The 23215-nt window shown below is 37.6% G+C and overlaps 1 long non-coding RNA gene across 4 annotated transcripts in view; it reads right to left on the bottom strand.

Annotated features, from left to right (window-relative positions):
- LOC116584550 overlaps nt 1–23215 on the bottom strand; it is a 195657-nt gene that overhangs the window by 46975 nt on the left and 125467 nt on the right. The gene's annotated exons all lie outside the window — the stretch shown is intronic.

Here is a 23215-nt window from a genome sequence, read left to right as displayed (position 1 = left end):
AATAAATCATGGGGGTAAAAATTACTCATAAGGAATATAGTTACTGATATTGTAATGGTTTTGTATGGTGACAGATGGTAGCTATCCTTGCAATAAGCATAGCGTAACATAAAAACTTGTTGAACCACTATGTTGTACACCTGAAACTAATGTATCATTGGGTGTCAACTATATTCAAATTTTTTAAAAACTAATTTAAAACATTTTTAAAAGTAAGCTGACATAGTAGGATAGACATATTAGAGGCTTGTACAGCGGGTAGGATTGCAGGTGTCAATGCAGAGAAGCTGACCCAACACAAACTTTCACCCGTCTACAGATTTGGTACATGAGAAAAATAAACCTTATTTGATTAAGCCTCTGGTTTTAGCTGAATGTACTCCTAATAGGCATAAGACTTTAACAAACTGGATCGATCTTTATTTCATTTTGTCAGAGTAGAATCAGCCTCATTTGGATTTTAGGAGTTTCGACTAAATGATTAATGGCTTATTTATGACATCTGTTACCCTCTATTTCCCAGTTGGTAAAGCATTTTGTGAGACTGAAGCTAATGCCAGTAAGCATGGAAGGAACTTTGGGTAGATTAAGGGTTTTCTTTATTTTTTAAAAAGTTTATCTTAAGAGTCCATAGTCTCTCATGACTCTGAAAAACAATCTGAGGGTTTTGAAGGGACGGGGGGTGGGAGGTTGGGGTACCAGGTGGTGGGTATTATAGAGGGCACGGATTGCATGGAGCACGGGGTGTGGTGCAAAAATAATGAATACTGTTATGCTGGAAATAAAAATAAAAAAAAAAAAAAGTTTATCTTAAGTGTTATTTTATGACCCATATTTTTTTTCTCCCGCAAGATCTTTCAATATTTTATCTTTCACCATTTTAAAATAAAGAAAACCATACATTTTGTAGCACATTGCAAAAATAAAAGGTTACAAGTGTTTCCTTTCTTTGTAATCAAAAGTGATTAAATATGTTGCTTTAAAGATTGCAAATGCCTAGGTCACCACAGTGATTCAGTATTCTAATACATAAACTAATTAATTATTCACAAATATTAAGCATCTACTATAGGTTCATTCACAGGCTGAGCTATGAATGTAATAAAAAGATATATTTTCTTTAAAATTATTGTTTTCACTATTGTATGGCCCATTTATTTATGTTAATCATTGCTTATGTTAGATATTGTGGGGATTTCTGGAATAAAGGTTCTCAAACATGAGGGAGGGTAAGAATTGCCCAAAACACATATTAAAGATGTAGATTTCTAGTCTTAAACTCCAAATTCTGATTTAATAGATCTGTGGTAACACCCAGTAATCTTCTTACATAATAAGCACCCAAGAAATTGTGATGGAATCAGAATTACTGGAATAGCATTTGAACAACTATCCTGAAAGGCAGACACAATCTTTCTAGTCCTCATTATTCAGGAGGGTCTCAATCTCTTAATAAAGGACACACAGGGGGCACCTGGTGGCTCACTGGTTAAGCGTTTGACTCTTGGTTTCAGCTCAGGTCATGATCTCAGGGTCCTAAAACTGAGACAGGCATTGGACTCTGCACTGAGTGCCGAGTCTGCTTGAGATTCTCCCTCCGCCTCCACTACCCCATTCACACATGCGCTCTCTCTCTCTCTAAAATAAATAAATAAAGACTTTAAAAATATATAGGACAAACAGATGAAAAGCAATATAGTATCTCTACATACAGTTTTGAATAAATTACAGTATAATACATATAATAATAAGTATAAGGTGTTTTTGTCTTGTCTTTGTTTTTGTTTGTTGTCTTTTGTTTTCACAGAGTTTATATTATCATACTCTATTATTATTGAAAAGTTTTAGCTATAATACAAGTTCAGACAGAAGTTAGAAATTTTATAAGTTCTTTTATATTTATTGATATTTATTGTCCTTATTGGTATTTGTTGGTCAGGTTAGTTAGAATAAATTGACTTTATTGTAAGCAAAACCTCCATTTTAATCCTTCCCACTCAGTTAAAGCCCTAATTTTTTTAACGTCTCTCAGCATTCATTCACATATAATTTCACAGAAAAGTCTGTAATTTGAATGCACATTTGTCTAAATATTGGAATTCCCCCAACAGCAGTGGATTAGTTTCCTTCAACCCTCTTTGATCTTCTCCCAAGAGGTAGAATCTTTATATATTTTATATATGTAAATTTATATATATAAATATATAATTTATATATATATTAATATATAATTTAGAAATATAAATTTATAAATATATAATTTATATATATTAATATATAATTTATATTATAAATTATATATAAATTATAATATATAATTTATAATATAAATTATATATTAATATATAAATTTTTATATATGAACAAAAGCAAAAATAATTTTGCTTTTGTTTCCTTTAGTCAATTTCTCTCATCCCTTTTCATTTCTTGTATGTGGTCTGATGTGTTCCATCAGTCAGTCTAAAGTAAACTAATTATTTATGATTGAGAAGAAATTCACATCGTAAAAAAATGATAATGTAAACATTTCTCCACATGATGGATAACGGATGAAGTACTCTAACATATTGTGTCTCAATATGAGAGGCAGGATGAATATGAAAAGGATGGATTAGAATAAAAATTACTGAAATTGAATGAAACATATATTACCAGATACATCAGAAACATGTCCTATCGGCCTGTGAGGCTAAAATTGCTCTAGATCTCTTCATCTTCTTTAAAAAAACATGCCCTTCCAATTTTCCTCACCTCTCTGAACTGGCTATCTCCAGACTTTGAAACTGAATCTATTTTTCTTTCCTTTGTGTCTCTGACATTCAGTGCCCCCACCCACCACAGCTCTGTTGATGCTTTTGATTGGCCTCACTTTTTTTCTTATACTTTTTTTGTCTTTTTCTTATACTTTTTTTAACTGAAGTATAATTAACATACAATGTTATACTAGTTGCAGGTGCATAAAATACTGATTCAACAATTCTATACATTATTTAATGCTTACCACAGAAAGTATAGTCAGCATGCCACTATAAAATGTTACTACAATATCATTGACCATACTCCCTGTGCTGTACTTTTCATCTCTGATCCAGTTATAAAATAAATAAGTCATGCCTCTCTCTTTTTCCCCAGTCACCCCCTCCATCAGAGGCTCCTTCACCTCACTTGCCTCTCCCAGGGGCTGCTCTCTCTGCACCCATTGTTTTTCCAATCACAGGGATGATATAAATTTGCTCCAAAATGTGTTTTTTTTTAAGATTTTATTTATTTATTTGACAGAGAGAGATCACAAGTAGGCACAGAGGCAGACAGAGATAGAGAGAGAGAGGGAAGCAGGCTGCCCACTGAGCAGAGAGCCCGATGCAGGGCTCTATCCCAGGACCCTGAGATCATGACCTGAGCCGAAGGCAGTGGCTTAACCCACTGAGCCACCCAGGCACCCCCAAAATATGTTTATAATATCATTTTCCTGCTTAAGTATCTGTAGTCCATTCTCTATCTCTGAATGCCAACAAGTTTCTTTGTCTGCTGCATTGATTTTTCTCATATCAGCCATGGTATCCAAAGAGGTGTATATGGTGTCCTCTTAGCCAAAACAGGCAGAGAATATGAGGTGAGAACCAAAAGACTCAGGAAAAGGAGGCAGTGATAGACTTTTACAAATCTAGGGAGTGCCAATTATTTGACAAAACTACATTATGCATGTTTATTTGTTAAAATCCATACTCTAAATCAGGTTGTTTCAATAAGCAATTCTAATTTGCCAGAAAGTAACAGCAACATTTTAAGGCTCATGATAGATAGGCCGGCAAACGTGGTCAGGGTCTGAGGCTGTGAGAGCCCAAGAAGGTTAGGCATCTAAACAAGAAATCCTGCTATAAAATGGTTACTTACACTTAGGAGAAAAGCAAAAACAATGTAGTTATATAAGAAACATTCCAAAATCTTTGGATTTTAAAAGTCTTTATATCAAAGAATAAAAATAAACAGGGTACATATCAAAGGATAAAAATTAAAGTTTGGTATCATTCTGCAAGTGTTGTCACAAAAAGACTGAAGCCATAACAAGCTGATTGGGAAGACAGCTGAAGGCCACAGTAACAAAGCTTTTTAACATGGTCAGAAATAAGAAAAGAACAAGGGAAGAATAGAGCTGCTTTGAGAACAAATAGTGTCCTGTTGACGGGTGACAGTGGGAAAGCAAAACAGTTCAACTTTATTCTTTTTTTCTCTGTAAATAAGAAAGATTATAAAACAAAGTATAAAACCTTCTGTCATTCAGGAATCAAAGCCCAGGAGAAAAAAATGAGAAAGAGTCAGGCAACAAGGGCCAGTCTTCAGGCTAGGCTAATGATGTGTCAGACATAGAGACAGTATCATGAAATCTTTCTCTTAGCACTGTGGAGAGCCATCCAGCAGATGCAAGGAGTCACGTAGACGAAAATGCCTGAAGATTGAGGAAGTGAGAATGATTGGCTAGGTAGGGTATGGGTGCGCTCGTGGCTGATGCATGAACAGCACCAGGAGCCAAGAGAGAAATGCATGATTACTGCTTGAGAACAATAGAGCCCTCTGTGGTTACATAAGGGTTCACGAGGAGACTGCGTGCACGGGGCAGTGATTGGATAGTTGGGCTGGACCGCCTACATGTATATATTGCCAGAACTTGCTTGAGAGAGAAGTAGAAGTAGAAGTAGAAGTAGAAGAAGTAGTAGTAGTAGAAGTAGAGACGCTAATAGAAACCCTAATAAAGAAGTTTGCTCCTCATCACGTTTGCGGGTCGTTCTTGCTGGCGAGAGTGACATAGCACATAACATAACCCTAAGTATAACTGAGAAGAAATGGGTTGCTCATGGATTTATTGTGGTTATAAGACAAAGCACAGAATAAAGTGTAAAATGTAATGACAGATTGCTCACAGATAAAATACATCTGCCAGTTGTTCTCATTTCTCCTCTGGGAAAGATAGCATTGAGATGGGCTAAATTGGCATCCTTAACCTCCATCAGACCTTGTACACCTAGATACTGTACCATAACTTGGAACCATGAAGTGTGAAAAAGCATGTGACTCCCATGTCAGCTTTTGCCCTGAGGCAGGGCTGCAGAGCACTGGGATGAGGAAAGATCTGCCAGCTCCCACAAACCAAAGGAAGAAGGGGTGTATGCAGCTAGTATATTGATTTTAAACTCTATGAGATATAAAAATGAATTTTTTTTCAATTTCTGATTAAAAATCCATTGGTGAATCTCTCTTTCCTGTGTGTTAACTGCATTTTAAGTATTTCATACTTCTCTAGATACTTTGTTTATCCAGACTTATTCCAATCCATTCTAAAACTCCAAACTCACACCCAACTTTGAGCTTTCCTTTTCTTCCTATAAAGATAGGTATTGCAGTTCTGTTCCATGATCACCAATTTATTTAAATTTAAATTTATTTAAATTTTAGAAAAGCATGAGGTTAAAACACATAAAGTGACACATTTTCGGGAATGGAAATGGTATCTCAGAAAACAGAAAACAACCTCCTTATTTCTGTAGGTGAAGGAACCAATTCAGAGAAAGTAAATATCTTCTGAATGTTAAACTAAAGAAGACTTAACCTAAAGAAGACCTAGAGAGTGAGCCCACAATTCTTTGTTTGATGCTTGCTTTATGGTAGCACTAATCCACTTTACATTAGTTTATTTGCAGTATCTCAAAATCCCAAACTAAAATGACAAACTTTTAAAAATTCTTTTTCTTGAAGATTATTTTTAATTTACTGCTTAAAACAGAGAATATGGCATTGAGTCTTCATCCACATAGAAAACAGCTAGCTCTCTTGGAGTAGACTTATTCTGATCTACATAAACATGTAGTTCAAATACTGAACTTTGCTAAAATCTCCTGCATTTCCTGAGTTAATAATATTTAGCATGTCATATGTCCAACTCATTCCCTATTCCTTTCTCCACCATACATTCAATGTATACCCAGGCCATATATTAAGGTATTTTCACATATGCTGTGCAATTTTTATAGCCTTTCAATTTGTTAAGCTTCTTCCTGGAAGGTTCTATCTCTTCCTTCTTCATCTTTTTCATTCCTGCCTAGTCTTTCCACCACCCTAAACAGAATGGTAGTCTTCTGTGATGCATTTATTTCATTCTGTGCCTCTATTATAAGCACTTTTTACTTTATAACATAAATAATGCATGTATGTTCTCCCAATGAGACATAAGTTCTTTGACAGCAGGAGCATGTCTTCTGCATCTTTATAAAAACAGAACCAGCTATAGAATCTGGCACATTGTAGGAGCTCAACAAACAATGTTAAGTTATGGATCTGAACTTTTGGCAACAGATCCCAAAGTATTCTGAATCAACATCTCTTCATTTAGGGAAAGAGAGCATTAGAAGAAGGTTTTATTTAGGAGTTTTTCACCTGCAGATGACATAAAACCGAAATGCAACAGATTACAATTTAAAATATAGGAATACATTGCCTCCATGACTGAGAATTCCAAATGTGAGACAACCTTCACGAGTAATTTGATCTGAAACCTGGTTCCACTTGTCTTCTCACTGTTTTTAAACTCTCTATGTCAGCTTTATCTTCAAGATGGATACAGATGAGGAGTACTTTGATTCCTTGATTTTGGAGAATACAATAGTAGAATGCTGATAAATATTTAACAACCAGGTTTCTGGGTGAAAAAAAATAGCTTTATTTTTAGCATTTTCAAATTCCCATAACATAAATACTCCCACCATAACGCATTTCAAGTTACTAATATGATGTCACTGTGCAGAGATACATAGTAGCATACCATTGTCTCATATTTCTGCCTTACAAATAAAGTGAACATAACTTTAAGAGCATATATAATATTAAAATGATGAAGTGATAAAATTGGGGGTTTTATTAATTTTGCTTTTAATATACTTTCATTAATAAGCCTATTTAATTTTAATAATGGCTGTGGATATGACTGATTTACAAAATTCATGAAAATTAATAGTTTAATGAATTGCTAACTCTTGTCAGCTGACTTCCCCATACCACAGATGATATCCTCACCCATGGCAACCAGATGCAGTTTATCAACAGCAACACATATTTCAAAACTATCTAAATATTAGAGGAAAGATATGTTGGTCAAGTAAAAATTAGGTAAGATACTGAAGCAGAAAATGTCCATTGGAACATGACAGAATTAATACAAATGTTTTTCTACCTGCCTTCCAAATCAACTAAAATGTCCATGAAAAATTTTTAAAACAGTAAAATCCACCAGGGTAAAGAGAATGGGAGAGACCAAGTTACCAGGAAAAAAAATGTAACCCAGATTTTGGAAGCTCGGAAGTAGAGACAGGAAATGCAACTGTTTTATTAACAGAGTTTGGAAAAAAGAAATCTACCAATAGAGGAGCATCTAGATCTATTTCTCATTCACACTTCCTTTTTTACACAGTGAGATGATCTTCTCTCCCCAAATATTGCAGGAGACAAAAGATGTATGTGGGTAGGGATTGTGGGGATGTGCGTGTGGATGTGGATGTGTACAAAACATGAGAAAGTGCTTAGTCCTGTTTTAAGATTGTACCAAGCAAAACCAGAGGCTGAACGCTGGAGCCATTATATTTGAATCACATTAGTGATTAGTGATATGCATACTATAGCCTTGGAATACGGTGGTCTTTCTACCAACTCTATGTCCTCTAAGCAGCTGCAGCTGCGTCTATCTTTACATGCCCCATTAATTCAATAAATAGTTTTTCGAGTGCCTGCTCCAAACCGACAAAAATTCATAGGCCTGGGGCACCTGGGTGGCTCAGGGGGTTAAGCCTCTGCCTTCAGCTCAGGTCATGATCTCAGGGTCCTGGGATCAAGCCCCACAAGGCTCTCTGCTCAGTTGCGAGCCTGCTTCCTCCTCTCTCTCTGTCTGCCCCTCTGCCTACTTGTGATCTCTGTCTGTCAAATAAATAAATAAAATCTTTTTTAAAAAATTCATAGGCCTTAGGTATATAATGAAGAATAAGAGGCATTTACTTTCAAAAGATACCCAAAGATTAATATAGAAGATATTTTTATAATGATTTCATTATTATAAGAATATAAAGATAGAAAAGAAGTAGGGATACGAACAGAGCAAGCACAATGCAAGCTGAATCCTAACAGCTAAGTAGGTGTTGAGTGGCATGGGGAAATTGTGTTTTATCACAGAAATAAACTACAGGAAAGCCACCATGGAAAAATACCTCAAATCTGGGAATCAGTGAGTAGATCGGTATTTGTTCAGGGTAACTGAGGTATAAAGTAGAAGGAGGAAATGGAGAAAGATATAAATGCAGAGATAAACAGGCACCATATTATGAATTACCTTAAAAGTCATGTTAGGAATTTTGTACTTTGTCCTAAAAGTGATGCTATGCTTCATAAGAAGTCATAATTCACAGTTTTTTCCACACCACTGGGATCTCGACATGACACTTGCTATTCTACCTGCTCTAGCTACCATTAGCAGGACGTGAGTATTTGTATCCAACATGAGCATGAAATCTTCTTATAATTCACAGAAAAAGAAAGATTAAATTATGTCACAGAAAATAATTCATGCTACATTCTACTTAAATTTCTACTCGTTGATTTTCAAAGTGCATTATACAATATTTACTTATTCTTCAAGCAATTTTCAGAATGCTTATGTAAGGAAATTAAAGACCTAGCAACAAAGATAATTTAACTTGTAATGTGCTTGGTCAGAAGGTGGGATTTTGGTGATTTAGTGTTTTCTTTAAATAATTCTTTATCACTCATGGACAGCTATGGAATTCTAATTCTCAGAATTCCCGTGCAATGATATATTATAGGTGACTCTCTGACAGTCTGTTTCGCATCACTCTAATTTTATGGTCTTTCTTGTTATGTATAATATCCTCAAATTATCCAACACAACTTAATTTATGAACACTCAGGTTCTGAAATCTCTTGAGAAAAATGTTTTTTTTTTTTTCCTAGAGGTGAAAAGACCAGATGCATGCGTCTATCTATTCAAAAAAGCCAGAATGAGAATGCAGGTAAGAGAAGGATCCAAGTCCAGTGTCAGGATGAATATGGAAGCCGGCCAGTGGTAAATGAGGAGTATGTAAGAAAATTCAAATTTGTATTTAACATCGATGTTTATGGACAGAAGCTGAGCACGTGGATGTGTGCGTGTGTGTGCGTGCATGTATATGTGTATGTGTGACTCACACAAAGTCACAGAATTAAGACAAATGCTGTATTCTCACAATGCTGCTGCCCATAGGTCTCTGCTAAGCCATCTCTAACAGGTGAGACCATGCTACATCAAGTTTCCTCTGGAGCTTCTCTCTTCCTTGGATGGGCTTGCAGGTGGAGGTATCAAATTAAATTGTGGTCTTAATTTTTTAATAAATATGTCTTCACATAAATTAATAGACTCTTCATTAGCAAGAGCCATTCTTACCCAAATGCACTTTTGTGGGTGGGAGTGAAGAGCTTTCCTCTAAACTGTTGGTAGAGTATTCTAGCAGGACCTGTGTCTTCCTAGGGGTTGTCTTACCTTTAACACTAAGAGGAGCCATTCCTGGACAAAGAAGCTCCTGAAAGTCCTGAGTGCTCATGATCTATTCCTGATTATTCAAACCTCTGCCCCAGTACAATCTCTCTGCTAATGCACACAGCCAGCTCATCTGTGTCATCCACCTCTCCGGTTTCCGGAGTGCCCAGGCTTCTCAACCACCAATCTTCATCCGCTGGCCTAGGGTCTAATCCCATTTTCTCCAACAAGCTAATTACTCTCATAAGAGGCTCTAGGCTTACCTGCAAATTTGCTTTATTCTCTCCTCCTCTGCCTTCCCTTTCTCTGCTCTAGGTATTTTGAATAATTGGCAAATGCAATAAAATAGTACATGCCTTATTACATGGAAAAATACAAGTCAAAGTACAAACCAGAGAGTAAAGCTTGAAATAAGAAATCAGAGGAGCAGATGCAAGATGATGATGAACTTAACCTACCAAGACTTGAAGGCTTGGTCTGAAAGTTTTAGAGTAACTGATACTCTATAATATATTCTGTAGAGTATATATATATAATACTCACCTGCAAGAAGGAAAATAGAATTTAAGCAGAACAAAACAAACATCAAAGAGATTCAAGTTGGAGGAACTCAAATTAGGATTGTCAGATAAAAGATACATAATTAAATTTGAATTTCAGATAAACAACAGTTCAAATGTAATTTTAATTTTCCTAAATCTGGCCATCCTAACTCCAGTGGAATTTTTTTAAAGGATTTTTTTTATTTGTTTGACAGAGAGTTAGAAAAGAGCCAGAGGACGTAAGTGGGGTTTGGGGAGTGGAATAGCAGAGAGAGAAAGAGGCAGGCTCCCCACCAAACAGGGAGCCGATGTGAGGCTCGATTCCAGGACCCCGAAACCATGACCTGGGCCAAAGGCATATGCTTAACTGACTGAGCCACCCAGGTGCCCCTCCAGTGGAATTTTAAATACTTCTCCAGAGAAGTATTTAAAACTCATATTTACTCCTATTTAAATGTGCACACTTGGGTCAAAGAATTATAGACCTTGTAAAAAGAGGAAGGAGCCAACAACCAGTTATCATTCCATCTCTTGAAATCTTTTTCAAGTCAAAATTTACAGGTATGGTATATATCAACAATGGGTTTCAGTGCAATTTAATTTCATTGAGCATCAAGCCTACACATGAATAATGATACACATGGCTGCTTTACAAAACATACAATTTAGGGATACATAAAACTTAGCAAGCTTACTAATATATGACAAACTGAAGCAGATAGCTCTAGATATAATCTAATTTCCACTTTAGCAGTGTGACCTTAGGAAACATACAAAATTTACCTCGGATTTTCACATTTGTACAATTAGAATATTACAGTACAGAATACTATAGAACTGCTATGAAGATTTAATAATACTAAAGTAGTAAGAGACTTGACACAGAACCTGGTTCCTAGAAGTAATCAATAAATATTAGTTACTAGTCAATTCAATCTACAACTCTGGTCAGAAATACATCAATTGCATAAAACAAAACATACCAGTTATTACTATTTTTAAGCAAATGTTACAAATATTTCTTTTCCTATTGCATATCTCTGGAATTTTGAAAAGTCCTATCAACTATTCCACTGTTTACATCAGCTCCTCTATTACAGTTTCTTCAACAAAAAGGAAAAACAGGCTATGAGCTCTTGATTTCTGGCATTCTGCTCTACTAGGATGAGCTCTCCTCTTCTGAATCAACAACTAATTAGATCTCTGCCTCTTTTACCCTACAATTTATGCAGTGACATTTTCTAATGATAATTGCTTTGTAAGGAGTGGATTGCTTCAGTGCTAAAACCTATTTGCTGAAACAAGACAAAGAGATGTCTAGCAATGCCATAAGCATCTAGGCTCTCAAAATTGTATTTTATATAGGTGAAATGCTTTGGCCAGTCTTACCATAGCCAAAATTACTCCTGACATTTCCAAATGTCACAGGTAATTCAGTCTTAACAGCAAGGTTTTAAAATGTGTTACAAGGAAGCCTTCCAAAAATCATGTCTGAGCTAGAGGAAGCATAGTGATTTTAGCTCAAGACCACTCAAAAAAAAAAAAAAAAAAAAAGCCAAGTTATTTAGACATGCATTTGGAAAGCCATTATAATACTTGGAGAATCTCCAAACAGTTTGATATAGAATGTTTAACGTTATTTTAGTGAGAACCTGGCATTAATGCTTTCATGTATTGGATTCTAAGATGGCTGAGTTAGCTTTGGTCTATGTTATGACTACAGGCTACCAGTCATGACATCTCACTAAATCCCTGTTATGTTCCAAATATCTGTGCCTGCCCCCTCCCCAAAAAATGTATATGTAAAGGTTTGGGGGGGTCTTTGGGAGGTAATTAGGACTAGATGAGGTCATGAGAGTGGAGGCCTCATGAATGATATAGTGCTTATAAGAGTCATCAGAGAGCTTGCCTCTATGCTCTGCTCTCCATCATGTGAGAATAGAGAAGCTGGCCCTTACTGGAACTTGACCATACTAGCACCCTTATCTCAGACTTCCAGGTTCTAGAAATGTGAGAAATGAGTTCCTATTGTTTGTAAATCACCCAATCTGGGGTACTTTGTTATAGCAGCCTAAACTGACAACTCAATCACAGTAACATGTTGCAAGCCTCTTTTACAAAGTATATCTTTCCCTGGACCATATAATTGGCCTAAAAATCAGCAGGTGACCTAGTTATCTCTTCCCCTGGACCATATAATTAGCCTAAAAATCAGCAGGTAACCTAATCCAGGCCAATCAGAATCATACTATGAAATTGTATAAGTGGATGTCATGTCTTTTCTCAGTTGTAGGTCACTGGACTGGGATGATATAATCCTGAAGAACTCTGTTGGCTATGCCATCACTTTCCCCACCATATGGAGAAAGTCTGTCTTTTGTAAGTGGCCAACATACCAATGAAAACAGGACCAAGTGATAAAAGAGAGATGGGCTGGAGAAATAGAGCAAGAAAAATACCATTCTTTGAATTTATATGATTTTAAAGGTAATCACATGCTCTTGGAATTCTTAGTTACATACATGATTCAATAAATTCCCATTTTTATTTTTTTAAACATAAGTCTGCAAGCATTTTATATGAATTTTTTTAAGATTTTATTTATTATTTGACAGACAGGGCTGGGAGAGTGGGAGAGGAAGAAGCAGGCTTCCTGCTGAGCAGAGAGCCTGATACAGGGCTTGATCCCAGGACTCTGGGATCATGACCTGAGCCAAAGGCAGATGCTTAACAACTGAGCCACCCAGGAGCCCCTAAATTCCCATTTTTAAACTAGTTTATGTAGGCTTCTGTTACTGCAATAGAATAACATCATGGTCATAAAATTTAGCCCACCTAAACAAAAGGAGGTTTCACATTTGATAGCAAAGCCAGTCTTAAAGACTGCTTTGAAGATTCAGTCACTTATTGCCATATGATGCTCTTAATAACATAAATGGATTTAGATAATCTCTTTAATCTCTACAGGATAGTAGAGTTCAACTGGAAATTTCCATTGCAGTAATCATAAGCACACATTATGTTATCAATGCCAGGACCTCTCCAGACATCTTTTACCTTTGTGCATGAATTATTAAATGACAAGATTCTGAAACTTTCACAGGATAGGAATATGTATGATTTTGGGACACCTGGGTAGCTCAGTCAGTTAAGCAGCTACCTTGGGCTCAGGTCATGATCTCAGGGTCCTGGGATGGAACTCCCTGTGGGACTCCCTGCTCAGTGGGAGAGCCTGTTTCTCTCTCTCCTCCTGGTTCCTGCTCTCTCTCTCTCTCCGCACTATCTCTGTCACTCTCTGTCAAATAAGTAAAATCTTAAAAAAGAAGTTAAAATAAAGAATATATATGATTTCACTTTCATGTACTCATCAGGTGAGTTATAGAAATAATTTCTGAGCTTAAAAATAGTAAAATATTTGTCCTCTCTTTCCAGAGGTCAATCAATAATGCTTTTTTCTTTTTTTTTTTTTTTAATCAGTGGTATGGTACAGTGGGTTAAATAGTGGCTCCTAAAAATTATGTCCATGTAGAACGTCATTGGAATAAGGATCTTTGCAGGTACAGGGTAGACTCTTGGGATAAAATTATGCCATGTTGGGGAGGATCTTTTATACAGAGACATAAAAGGAGAAGACACAGAAAGATGTATAGAAGAAGGCCATGTGAATTAGAGGCAGAGATTGGAGTGATGCCACTATAAGATAAAACTCAATTGCTGAGAGCCTCCAGAAGCTAAAGGGAAGCAAGGGAAGATTCTTCCCTAAAGCCTTCAGAGGAAACATGGTTCTGCCAACATCTTAATTTTAGATTTCCAGCCCCTAGAACTGTGAAAGAATAAGCTTCTATTGTTTTAAGTTGACAAGTTTGTGATAATTTATTATGGCAGCCTAGAAAACTTTCAGAAATGCATATTTCCTCTAATCAATTTGAGTGTTCTTTCATTGGTTTCCTTGTTGTTATCAAGGTTAAGTTTTTAATTGTATCCTTAGAAAATCTACCATAACACATTTTGCCAGGTGTGAAAGTTTCTAAAAGTTTTGTGTTATTTTTCCCTGGATAATTATCTCTTATGAAATAATTTTCTTGTGAAAGTATGGAACCACTGATACTCTGCAGCTAAATTGTATTTTTCAACTATATTTTATTAAACTTAGTATTTGAATAAAATGTCTACTAACATAAATTTATACTGTCATTCAGAAAGTATCTGTTAAGTCTTAAAGTTAACAACTCCATAAACAGTTCCTTTTTCCGCTTTAGATCTAGTTTGTTTGAGGGTTTCTTTGACTTTATAAATCCTATTTCTTATATGAAAGTCTCATGTCTCCTTTGCTTATTGTGATCTTCACTGGCTTGGGTTTCCAACATCAAGGTAAAAATAAAAATAACATTTGAAGGACATTTTTCAATTTACAAGGAATTTCTACATAAAATATGTCATTCAATATAAACAATTATAATTAATATAATTCTATCTTTTTAACATTTGGAATCTCTGGTTTTTAAGTAACAAATATGAATAACACTTCTGGGATTATTCTTATAGATGATTGTCTTATATGTCCTACAGTGCCTACAAAAGTGCTTTCTAGGGAGCCTGGGTGGCTCAGTGGGTTAAGCCGCTGCCTTCAGCTCAGGTCATGATCTCAGGATCCTGGGATCGAGTCCCGCATCGGGCTCTCTGCTCAGCAGGGAGCCTGCTTCCTCCTCTCTCTCTCTGCCTGCCTCTCTGCCTACTTGTGATCTCTCTCTCTGTCAAATAAATGAATAAAATCTTTAAAAAAAAAAAAAAAAGTGCTTTCTAAATATAACTATCTGGGGCACCTGGGTGGCTCATTGGATTAAAGCATCTGCCTTGGCTCAGTTCATGGTCCCAGGGTCCTGGGATCGAGCCCTGCATCAGGATGTCTGCTCAGCAGGAAGCCTGCTTCCTCCTCTCACTCTCTCTGACTACGGAACTCTTTCTGTCAAATAAATAAATATATATATCTTTAAATAAATAAATAAATAAATAAATAATAACTATCTGCTCAATGTTTGTCTAATGATTAGATAAATAAGTAAATGGCTTTCTATTCTTATTCCAGAGAGAAATGCTGCCTCAGATTCAATACGTCCCTCCCACCTCCACACTGTTTGTTATAGATAGCACTACGAGCAGGAAAAGGAATACCATAGCACAGTTGGGCAACACCCCAAACCTGCTAAAAACCAAGGAAAACCATTACTGAGAGTAGTTTCCTAACACAGGATCTGTAAGGGACTCTTGGGATAGGGTCTACAAGAAATTTTCTTTTTATTTTTTTCATAGATACAGCTTATATTTTTAATTCATTCCCACTATTCCCATTCTTTTCATTTTTTTATATAACTTTTTTTAATTAACATAAAATGTATTATTAGCCCCAGGGGTACAGGTCTGTGAATCGCCATGTTTACACACTTCACAGCACTCACCACAGCACATACCCTCCCCAATGTCCATAAACCAACCACTCTTTCCCTACCTCCCTACCCCCAGCAACCCTCAGTTTGTTTTGTAAGATTCAGAGTCTCTTAAGGTTTCTCTCCCGCCTGATCCCATCTTGTTTCATTTATTCTTCTCCTACCCACCAAGCCCCCCATGTTGCATGTCCACTTCCTCATATCAGGGAGATCATATGATAGTTGTCTTTCTCTGATTGACTTATTTCCCTCTAGTTCCATTCACATCATCCCAAATGGCAACATTTCATTTCTTTGATGGCTGCATAGTATTCGATTGTATATATATACACCACTTCTTCTTTATCCATTTATCTGTTGATGGACATCTGGGTTCCTTTCATAGTTTGGTTATTGTGGACATTGCTGCTATAAAAATTAGGGTGCATGCGCCCCTTAGGATCACTACATTTGTATCTTTAGGGTAAATACCCAGTAGTGCAATTGCTGGGTCATAGGTAGCTCTATTTTCCACTTTTTGAGGAACCTCCGTGCGGTTTTCCAGAGTGGTTGCACCAGCTTGCATTCCTACCGACAGTGAAGGATGGTTCCCCTTTCTCTGCATCCTCGCCAGCATGTCATTTCCTGACTTGTTGATTTTAGCCATTCTGACTGGTGTGAGGTGGTATCTCATTGTGGTTTTTGATTTGTATTTCCCTGATGCCAAGTGATGTGGAGCACTTTTCTTGTGTCTGTTGGACATCTGGAGGTCTTCTTTGAAGAAATGTCTTTTCATGTCCTCTGCCCATTTCTTGATTGGATTATTTGCTCTTTTGGGTGGTGAGTTTGCTAAGCTCTCTATAGATTTTGGATACTAGCCCTTTATCTGATATGTGGTTTGCAAATATCTTCTCCCATTCTGTCAGTTGTCTTTTGGTTTTGTTAACTGTTTTCCTTGCTGTGAAGAAGCTTTTATTCTTTTTTTGCAATTATTAATTTATTTATTTTCAGCATAACAGTATTCATTATTTTTTCACCACAACCAGTGCTCCATGCAATCCGTGCCCTCTATAATACCCACCACCTGGTACCCCAACCTCCCACACCCCCGCCACTTCAAACCCCTCAGACTGCTTTTCAGAGTCCATAGTCTCTCATGATTCACGTCTCCTTCCAATTTACCCCAACTCCCTTCTCCTAACACCCCTTGTCCTCCATGATATTTGTTATGCTCCACAAATAAGTGAAACCATATGATAATTGACTATCTCTGCTTGACTTATTTCACTCAGCATAATCTCTTCCAGTCCCGTCCATGTTGCTACAAAAGTTGGGTATTCATCCTTTCTGATGGAGGCATAATACTCTATAGTGTATATGGACCACATCTTCCTTATCCATTTGTCCGTTGAAGGGCATCTTGGTTCTTTCCATAGTTTGGCAACCCTGGGCATTGCTGCTATAAACATTGGGGTACAGATGGCCCTTCTTTTCACGACATCTGTATCTTTGGGGTAAATACCCAGGAGTGCAATTGCAGGGTCATAGGGAAGTTCTATTTTTAATTTCTTGAGGAATCTCCACACTGTTTTCCAAAGAGGCTGCACCAACTTGCATCCCCACCAACAGTTTAAGAGGTTCCCTTTTCTCCACATCCTCTCCAACATGTGTTGTTTTCTGTCTTCTTAATTTTGGCCATTCTAACTGGTGTAAGGTGCTATCTCAATGTGGTTTTAATTTGAATCTCCCTGAGGGCTAGTGATGATGAACTTTTTTTATGTGTCTGATAGCTATTTGTATGTCTTGATTGGAGAAGTGTCTGTTCATATCTTCTGCCCTTTTTTTGATATGATTGCCTGTTTTGTGTGTGTTGAGTTTGAGGAGTTCATTATAGATCCTGGATATCAACCTTTTGTCTGTACTGTCATTTGCAAATATCTTCTCCCATTCCGTGGGTTGCCTCTTTGTTTTTGTGACCGTTTCCTTTGCTGTGCAGAAGCTTTTGATTTTGATGAAGCCCCAAAAGTTCATTTTCGCTTTTGTTTCCTTTGCCTTTGGAGACATATCTTGAAAGAAGTTGCTGTGGCTGATATCGAAGAGATTACTGCCTATGTTCTCCTCTAGGATTCTGATGGATTCCTGTCTCACGTTGAGGGCTATTATCCATTTTGAGTTTATCTTTGTGTACGGTGTAAGAGAATGGTCGAGTTTCATTCTTCTACATACAGCTGCCCAGTTTTCCCAGCACCATTTTTTGAAGAGACTGTCTTTTTTCCACTGTATATTTTTTCCTGTTTTGTCGAAGACTAATTGACCATAGAGTTGAGGGTCCATATCTGGGCTCTCTACTCTGTTCCACTGGTCTATGTGTCTGTTTTTATGCCAGTACCATGCTGTCTTGGTGATCACAGCTTTGTAATAAAGCTTGAAATCAGGTAACGTGATGCCCCCAGGGTTTTTTTTTGTTTGTTTTTCAACATTTCCTTAGTGATTCGGGGTCTCTTCTGATTCCATACAAATTTTTGGATTATTTTCTCCAGCTCTTTGAAGAACACTGGAGGAATTTTGATCAGAATGGCATTAAAAGTATAGATTGCTCTAGGCAGAATAGACATTTTAACAATGTTTATTCTTCCGATCCAAGAGCATGGAATGGTCTTCCATCTTTTTCTGTCTTCTTCAATTTCTTTCATGAGTGTTCTGTAGTTCCTCGAGTACAGATCCTTTACCTCTTTGGTTAGGTTTATTCCCAGGTATCTTATGGTTCTTGGTGCTATAGTAAATGGAATCGATTCTCTAATTTCCCTTTCTGTATTTTCATTGTTAGTGTATAAGAAAGCCACTGATTTCTGCACATTGACTTTCTATCCTGCCACGTTGCTGAATTGCTGTATGAGTTCTAGTAGTTTGGGGTGGAGTCTTTTGGGTTTTCCATATAAAGAATCATGTCATCTGTGAAGAGAGAGAGTTTGACTTCTTCATTGCCAATTTGGATACCTTTTATTTCTCTTTGTTGTCTGATTGCTGTTGCTAGGACTTCTAATACTATGTTGAACAAGAGTGGTGAAAGTGGGCATCCTTGTCTTGTTCCTGATCTCAACGGGAAGGCTGCAAGCTTTTTCCCATTGAGGATGATATTTGCTGTGGGTCTTTCATAGATAGATCTGATGAGATTCAGGAATGTTCCCTCTATCCCTATACTTAGAAGCGTTTTATTCAGGAACGGATGCTGGATTTTGTAAAATGCTTTTTCTGCATCAATTGAGAGGACAGTGTGGTTCTTCTCTCTTCTCATATTAATTTGTTGTATTACATTGATTGAGTTGCAAATGTTGAACCATCCTTGTAGCCCAGGGATGAATCCCACCTGATCATGGTGGATAATCTTTTTAATGTGCTGTTGGATCCTGTTTGCTGGGATCTTGTTGAGAATCTTAGCATCCATATTCTTCAGTGATATTGGTCTGAAATTCTCCTTTTTGGTAGGGTCTTTGCCTGGTTTGGGGATCAGGGTAATGCTGGCTTCATAGAAAGAGTCAGGACTTCTGCTTCAATTTTTTGAAACAGCTTCAGGAGAATAGGTGTTATTTCTTCTTTGAAAGTTTGGTAGAATTCCCCAGGGAATCCATCAGGTCCTGGGCTCTTGTTTTTGGGAGATTTTTGATCACAACTTCAATCTCGTTTCTAGATATCAGTCTATTCAGGTTGTCGATTTCTTCCTGGTTCAATTTTGGTAGTTTACAGTTTTCCAGGAATGCATCCATTTCATCTAGGTTGCTAAGCTTATTGGCATATAACTGTTGATAATAACTTCTGTTGATTGTTTCTACTTCCTTGGTGTTAGTTGTGATCTCTCCCTTTTCATTCATAATTTTATGAATTTGGGGTTTCTCTCTTTTCTTTTGGATTAGTGTGGCCAATGGTTTATCAATCTTATTGATTCTTTCAAAAAACCAGCTTCTAGTTTCATTTGTACGTTCTACTGTATCTCTGGTTTCTACCTCATTGATCTCGGCTCTAATCTTGATTATTTCCCTTCTTATGTGTGGAGTTGGTTTGATTTGTTGTTGATTATCCAGTTCTTTAAGGTGTAGAGACAGCTGCTGTGTTCTGGATTTTTCAATTTTTTTGAGAGAGGCTTGGATGGCTTTGTATTTCCCCCTTAGGACCACCTTTGCTGTATCCCATAGGTTTTGGACCGAAGTGTCTTCATTCTCATTGGTTTCCATGAATTGTTTAAGTTCTTCTTTGATCTCCTGGTTGATCCAAGCATTCTTAAGCAAGGTGGCCTTCAGTTTCCAGGTGTTTGAGTCCCTTCTGAACTTTTCCTTGTGATTGAGCTCCAGTTTCAAAGCATTGTGATCTGAGAATATGCAGGGAACAATCTCAGTCTTTTGGTACCGGTTGAGACTGATCTGTGACCCAGTATGCGGTCTATTCTTGAGAAGGTTCCATGTGCACTTGAGAAGAATGAGTATTCTGTTGTTTTAGGGTGGAATGTTCTGTATATATCTATGAGGTCCATCTGGCCCAATGTGTCATTCAGTGCTCTTGTTTCTTTATTGATTTTCTGCTTTGATGATCTATTTCTGAGAGAGGCATGTTAAGATCTCCTACGATTAGTGTATTCATATCAATATGACTCTTTATCTTGATTAACAGTTTTCTTAAGTAATTGGCTGCTCCCATATTGGGAGCATAGATATTTACAATTGTTAGATCATCTTGGTGGATAGTCCCTTTAAGGATTATGTAGTGTCCTTCTGTATCTCTGACTACAGTCTTTAGTTTAAAGTCTAATTTATCTGATATGAGAATTGCTACCCCAGCCTTCTTTTGAGGCCCATTGGCATGAAAGATGCTTCTCCATCCCTTCACTTTCAGTCTGGGTGTATCTTTAGGTTCAAAATGGGTCTCTTGTAGACAACATATGGATGGGTCCTGTCGTTTTATCCAATCTGCAACCCTGTGCCATTTTATGGGTGCATTTAGGCCATTTACATTGAGAGTGATTATTGATAGATATGTTTTTATTGACATCGAGTTACCTTTGAAGTGTTTCTTTCTGTAGATTGCTTCTATATTTCTGTTCAATGCTATTCTTAGGATTTTTCCTCTTTTATAGAGCCCCTCTTAATATTTTCCTGCAGTGTCGGCTTGGTGGTTGCATAGTCTTTTAAGCCTTGCCAGTCTTGGAAACTCTTTATCTCTCCATCCATTTTGAATGTCAGTCTTGCTGGATAAAGTATTCTTGGCTGCATGTTCTTCTCATTTAATGCCATGAATATATCTTGCCAGCCTTTTCTGTCTTGCCAGGTCTCTGTGGACAGGTCTGACGTTATTCTGATGGGCTTCCCTCTGTAAGTAAGAAGCTTCTTTGCCTTAGCGGCTTTCAAAAGATTATACCTACAATTATAATTCCTCAATTTGACTATCAGGTGTCGTGATGTTTTCTTGGAATGTATAATCTTGGGTGGAGACCGTTCAGCCTCTAGCACATGAACGCTGGTTCCATTCGTGAGATTGGAAAAATTTTCATAAAGGACTTGTTCCACTATATCTTCTAGACTTCTTTCTTTCTCCTCCCCTTCAGGGATTCCAATAATTCTGACACTGGAATCCTTCATGGCATCATTTATTTCCCTGATTCTGTTTTTGTGGTTTCTAAGCTGTTTGTTCCAGGCTTCCTCCTGACCCTTTCTCTCTGTTTGTCCTCCAGATCACTAGTTCTATCTGCTGTCTCAGTTACCCTAGCTTTGAGAGAGTTTAGATTAGATTGGAACTCATTGAGAGCATTGTGAACCTCTTCCCTGGTAGCTTTAAGCACGCCCTAACATTGTGAACATCATCTCTCTTCGCTTTCAGCTTGGCCCTAATCAATTCTGTTTGGTCATCCATGGCTTTCTCCAACCTAGCTATTGCCTGGATAATTGTTAGCCTGAATTCTCTTTCCGACATATTGTCTATGTTGATAGCCATTAGCTCTGTTGCAGAAGGTCCATCCTCTGTATTTTTCTTCTGTTGGGCATTCCTCCTCCTAGTCATTTTGGTGGGAGATAACTAAACAGATGTAGCTGGATGTATCAACCATGGTGCAGTCAAGGTGCACCCTGGAACACTTCTGAGCAATCAGGATTCCCCACCCAAATGAGAGACAAAAGAAAAAGAAAAAAAAAAGAGAGAGAGAGAGAGACAGGAAAGAAAGGGAAGATGAAAGAGAAGGTTCAGCCCAGATGGGCCCGAAGGTAAGATTTATGAAGTAGACAAACAAAAACAGACAAACAAAAAGACTGATACAAGTATATGACAAGAGAAAAAAATATATATATGCAAATAAAGGAAGAACCTCATCAAAAATAACCCCAAGTGTAAGATTTATATGCTATCAGGACAAACACAAAAACACAGAAACACTGGTGGAAGAAGAAGAAGGGAGAGTGGTTATAAATTTTCAGTGTGTGCGAGGAAGTTTGTTTTGATTCTTCCTGGATGTATCTTGATATCTTTGTTAAAGGACTCAACTTTCCTAAGATAAAGGGGATTAAAAATTGGTTTACCTATAGGGGTAGTATTGATTGGGGAAAGGGGATTACTTTGAAGTTTAACTCTATATGAATATTAGAAGATAAAAATAAAAAGGCATAAACTAGACTAAACTAAACTAAAATTAAAAAAGGAATTCAAAAAATAGAAATGCAAAAGAAAAACACAGGTGTATGTATCAAAAAGTTCAGGTTAGAGGGGTATTATGGAATTTTATGTACTGTACAGCTCGCTGTGATGGTAAATAGGTTAAAAAAAATTACCTATGTGTAAAAAAATAAATGAACCAGAATAGTGGGAATGAGTGAAAAATAAAAGTTTTCCTATAAAGTAGTGGTTGTTCTCTTGAAGTCCTTTTTTTTTTCTCTCTTTTTTTTTTTTTTTTTCTTTCTTGGTTTGTTTTCTGGGGGAGGGGCCTGCCACGTGGGTTGTCAGTCAATGATGTTTCCTGAGTTAAGTCCTCCCGCCCCTCTCAAGGGGGTGGGCTCTGAGGAAACTGGTTTTTTTCAGGCTTTTGTTCTCTGGCAGTTTTTATGTTTGTTCACTTTTTTTTTCCTCTCACCTTGACCGCTTTTGATGGTTTTTGTAGTTTTACAGGAAAACAAACCGCACCCTGATCTCCCTCTCAGAGAGAAGCCTCAGTCTGGGTGCAGAGCCTAAATAAGTTCCCCCTTGGCCACTGGCAGAGCAGGTTCCAAGTCGTGGTCCCTGGGGACGCAGGATCTTTTGCTTGTACCCAAAGCCAAGGAAGTGGCGGCTGTCTGGGAGCTCCCGACCGCCAGAGAGGTTCCATGCGGCAATCACACACTGAGATATTCCCGCTGGCCGCGGGCCGGGATTGCCTGGTCTTTCTGGGTCTAAGAGTGCCTGGCTTGCGCGCACCTCTTTTAGGGGTGGCGATGGGTCGCGCGTGCGTCTCAGGCACTGAGAACGGGGCGCAAGTCCGAAAGCACCAGGCTGGGCTTTCGCACACCTCTGTCAGGGGAGAGATTGGGACGCATGTCTTAGGCTCTGAAACAATGGTGCGGGTCAAAGAGCACCGGCCAGGCCTTTGTAACTCTCTCAGGGGAGTATGAGGGACCTGCGCGGGTATCTCAGGCTTTGTAGCTGGGCTGGCGCATTCAGCCCACCGGCATGGC

The sequence above is a fragment of the Mustela erminea genome, chromosome 2 (assembly GCF_009829155.1).
Source record: "Mustela erminea isolate mMusErm1 chromosome 2, mMusErm1.Pri, whole genome shotgun sequence".
In the NCBI taxonomy this organism is placed as follows: Eukaryota; Metazoa; Chordata; class Mammalia; order Carnivora; family Mustelidae; genus Mustela; species Mustela erminea.
Note: the sequence above shows the minus strand (reverse complement) of the source record. Positions and strands in the feature narration are given on the sequence as shown.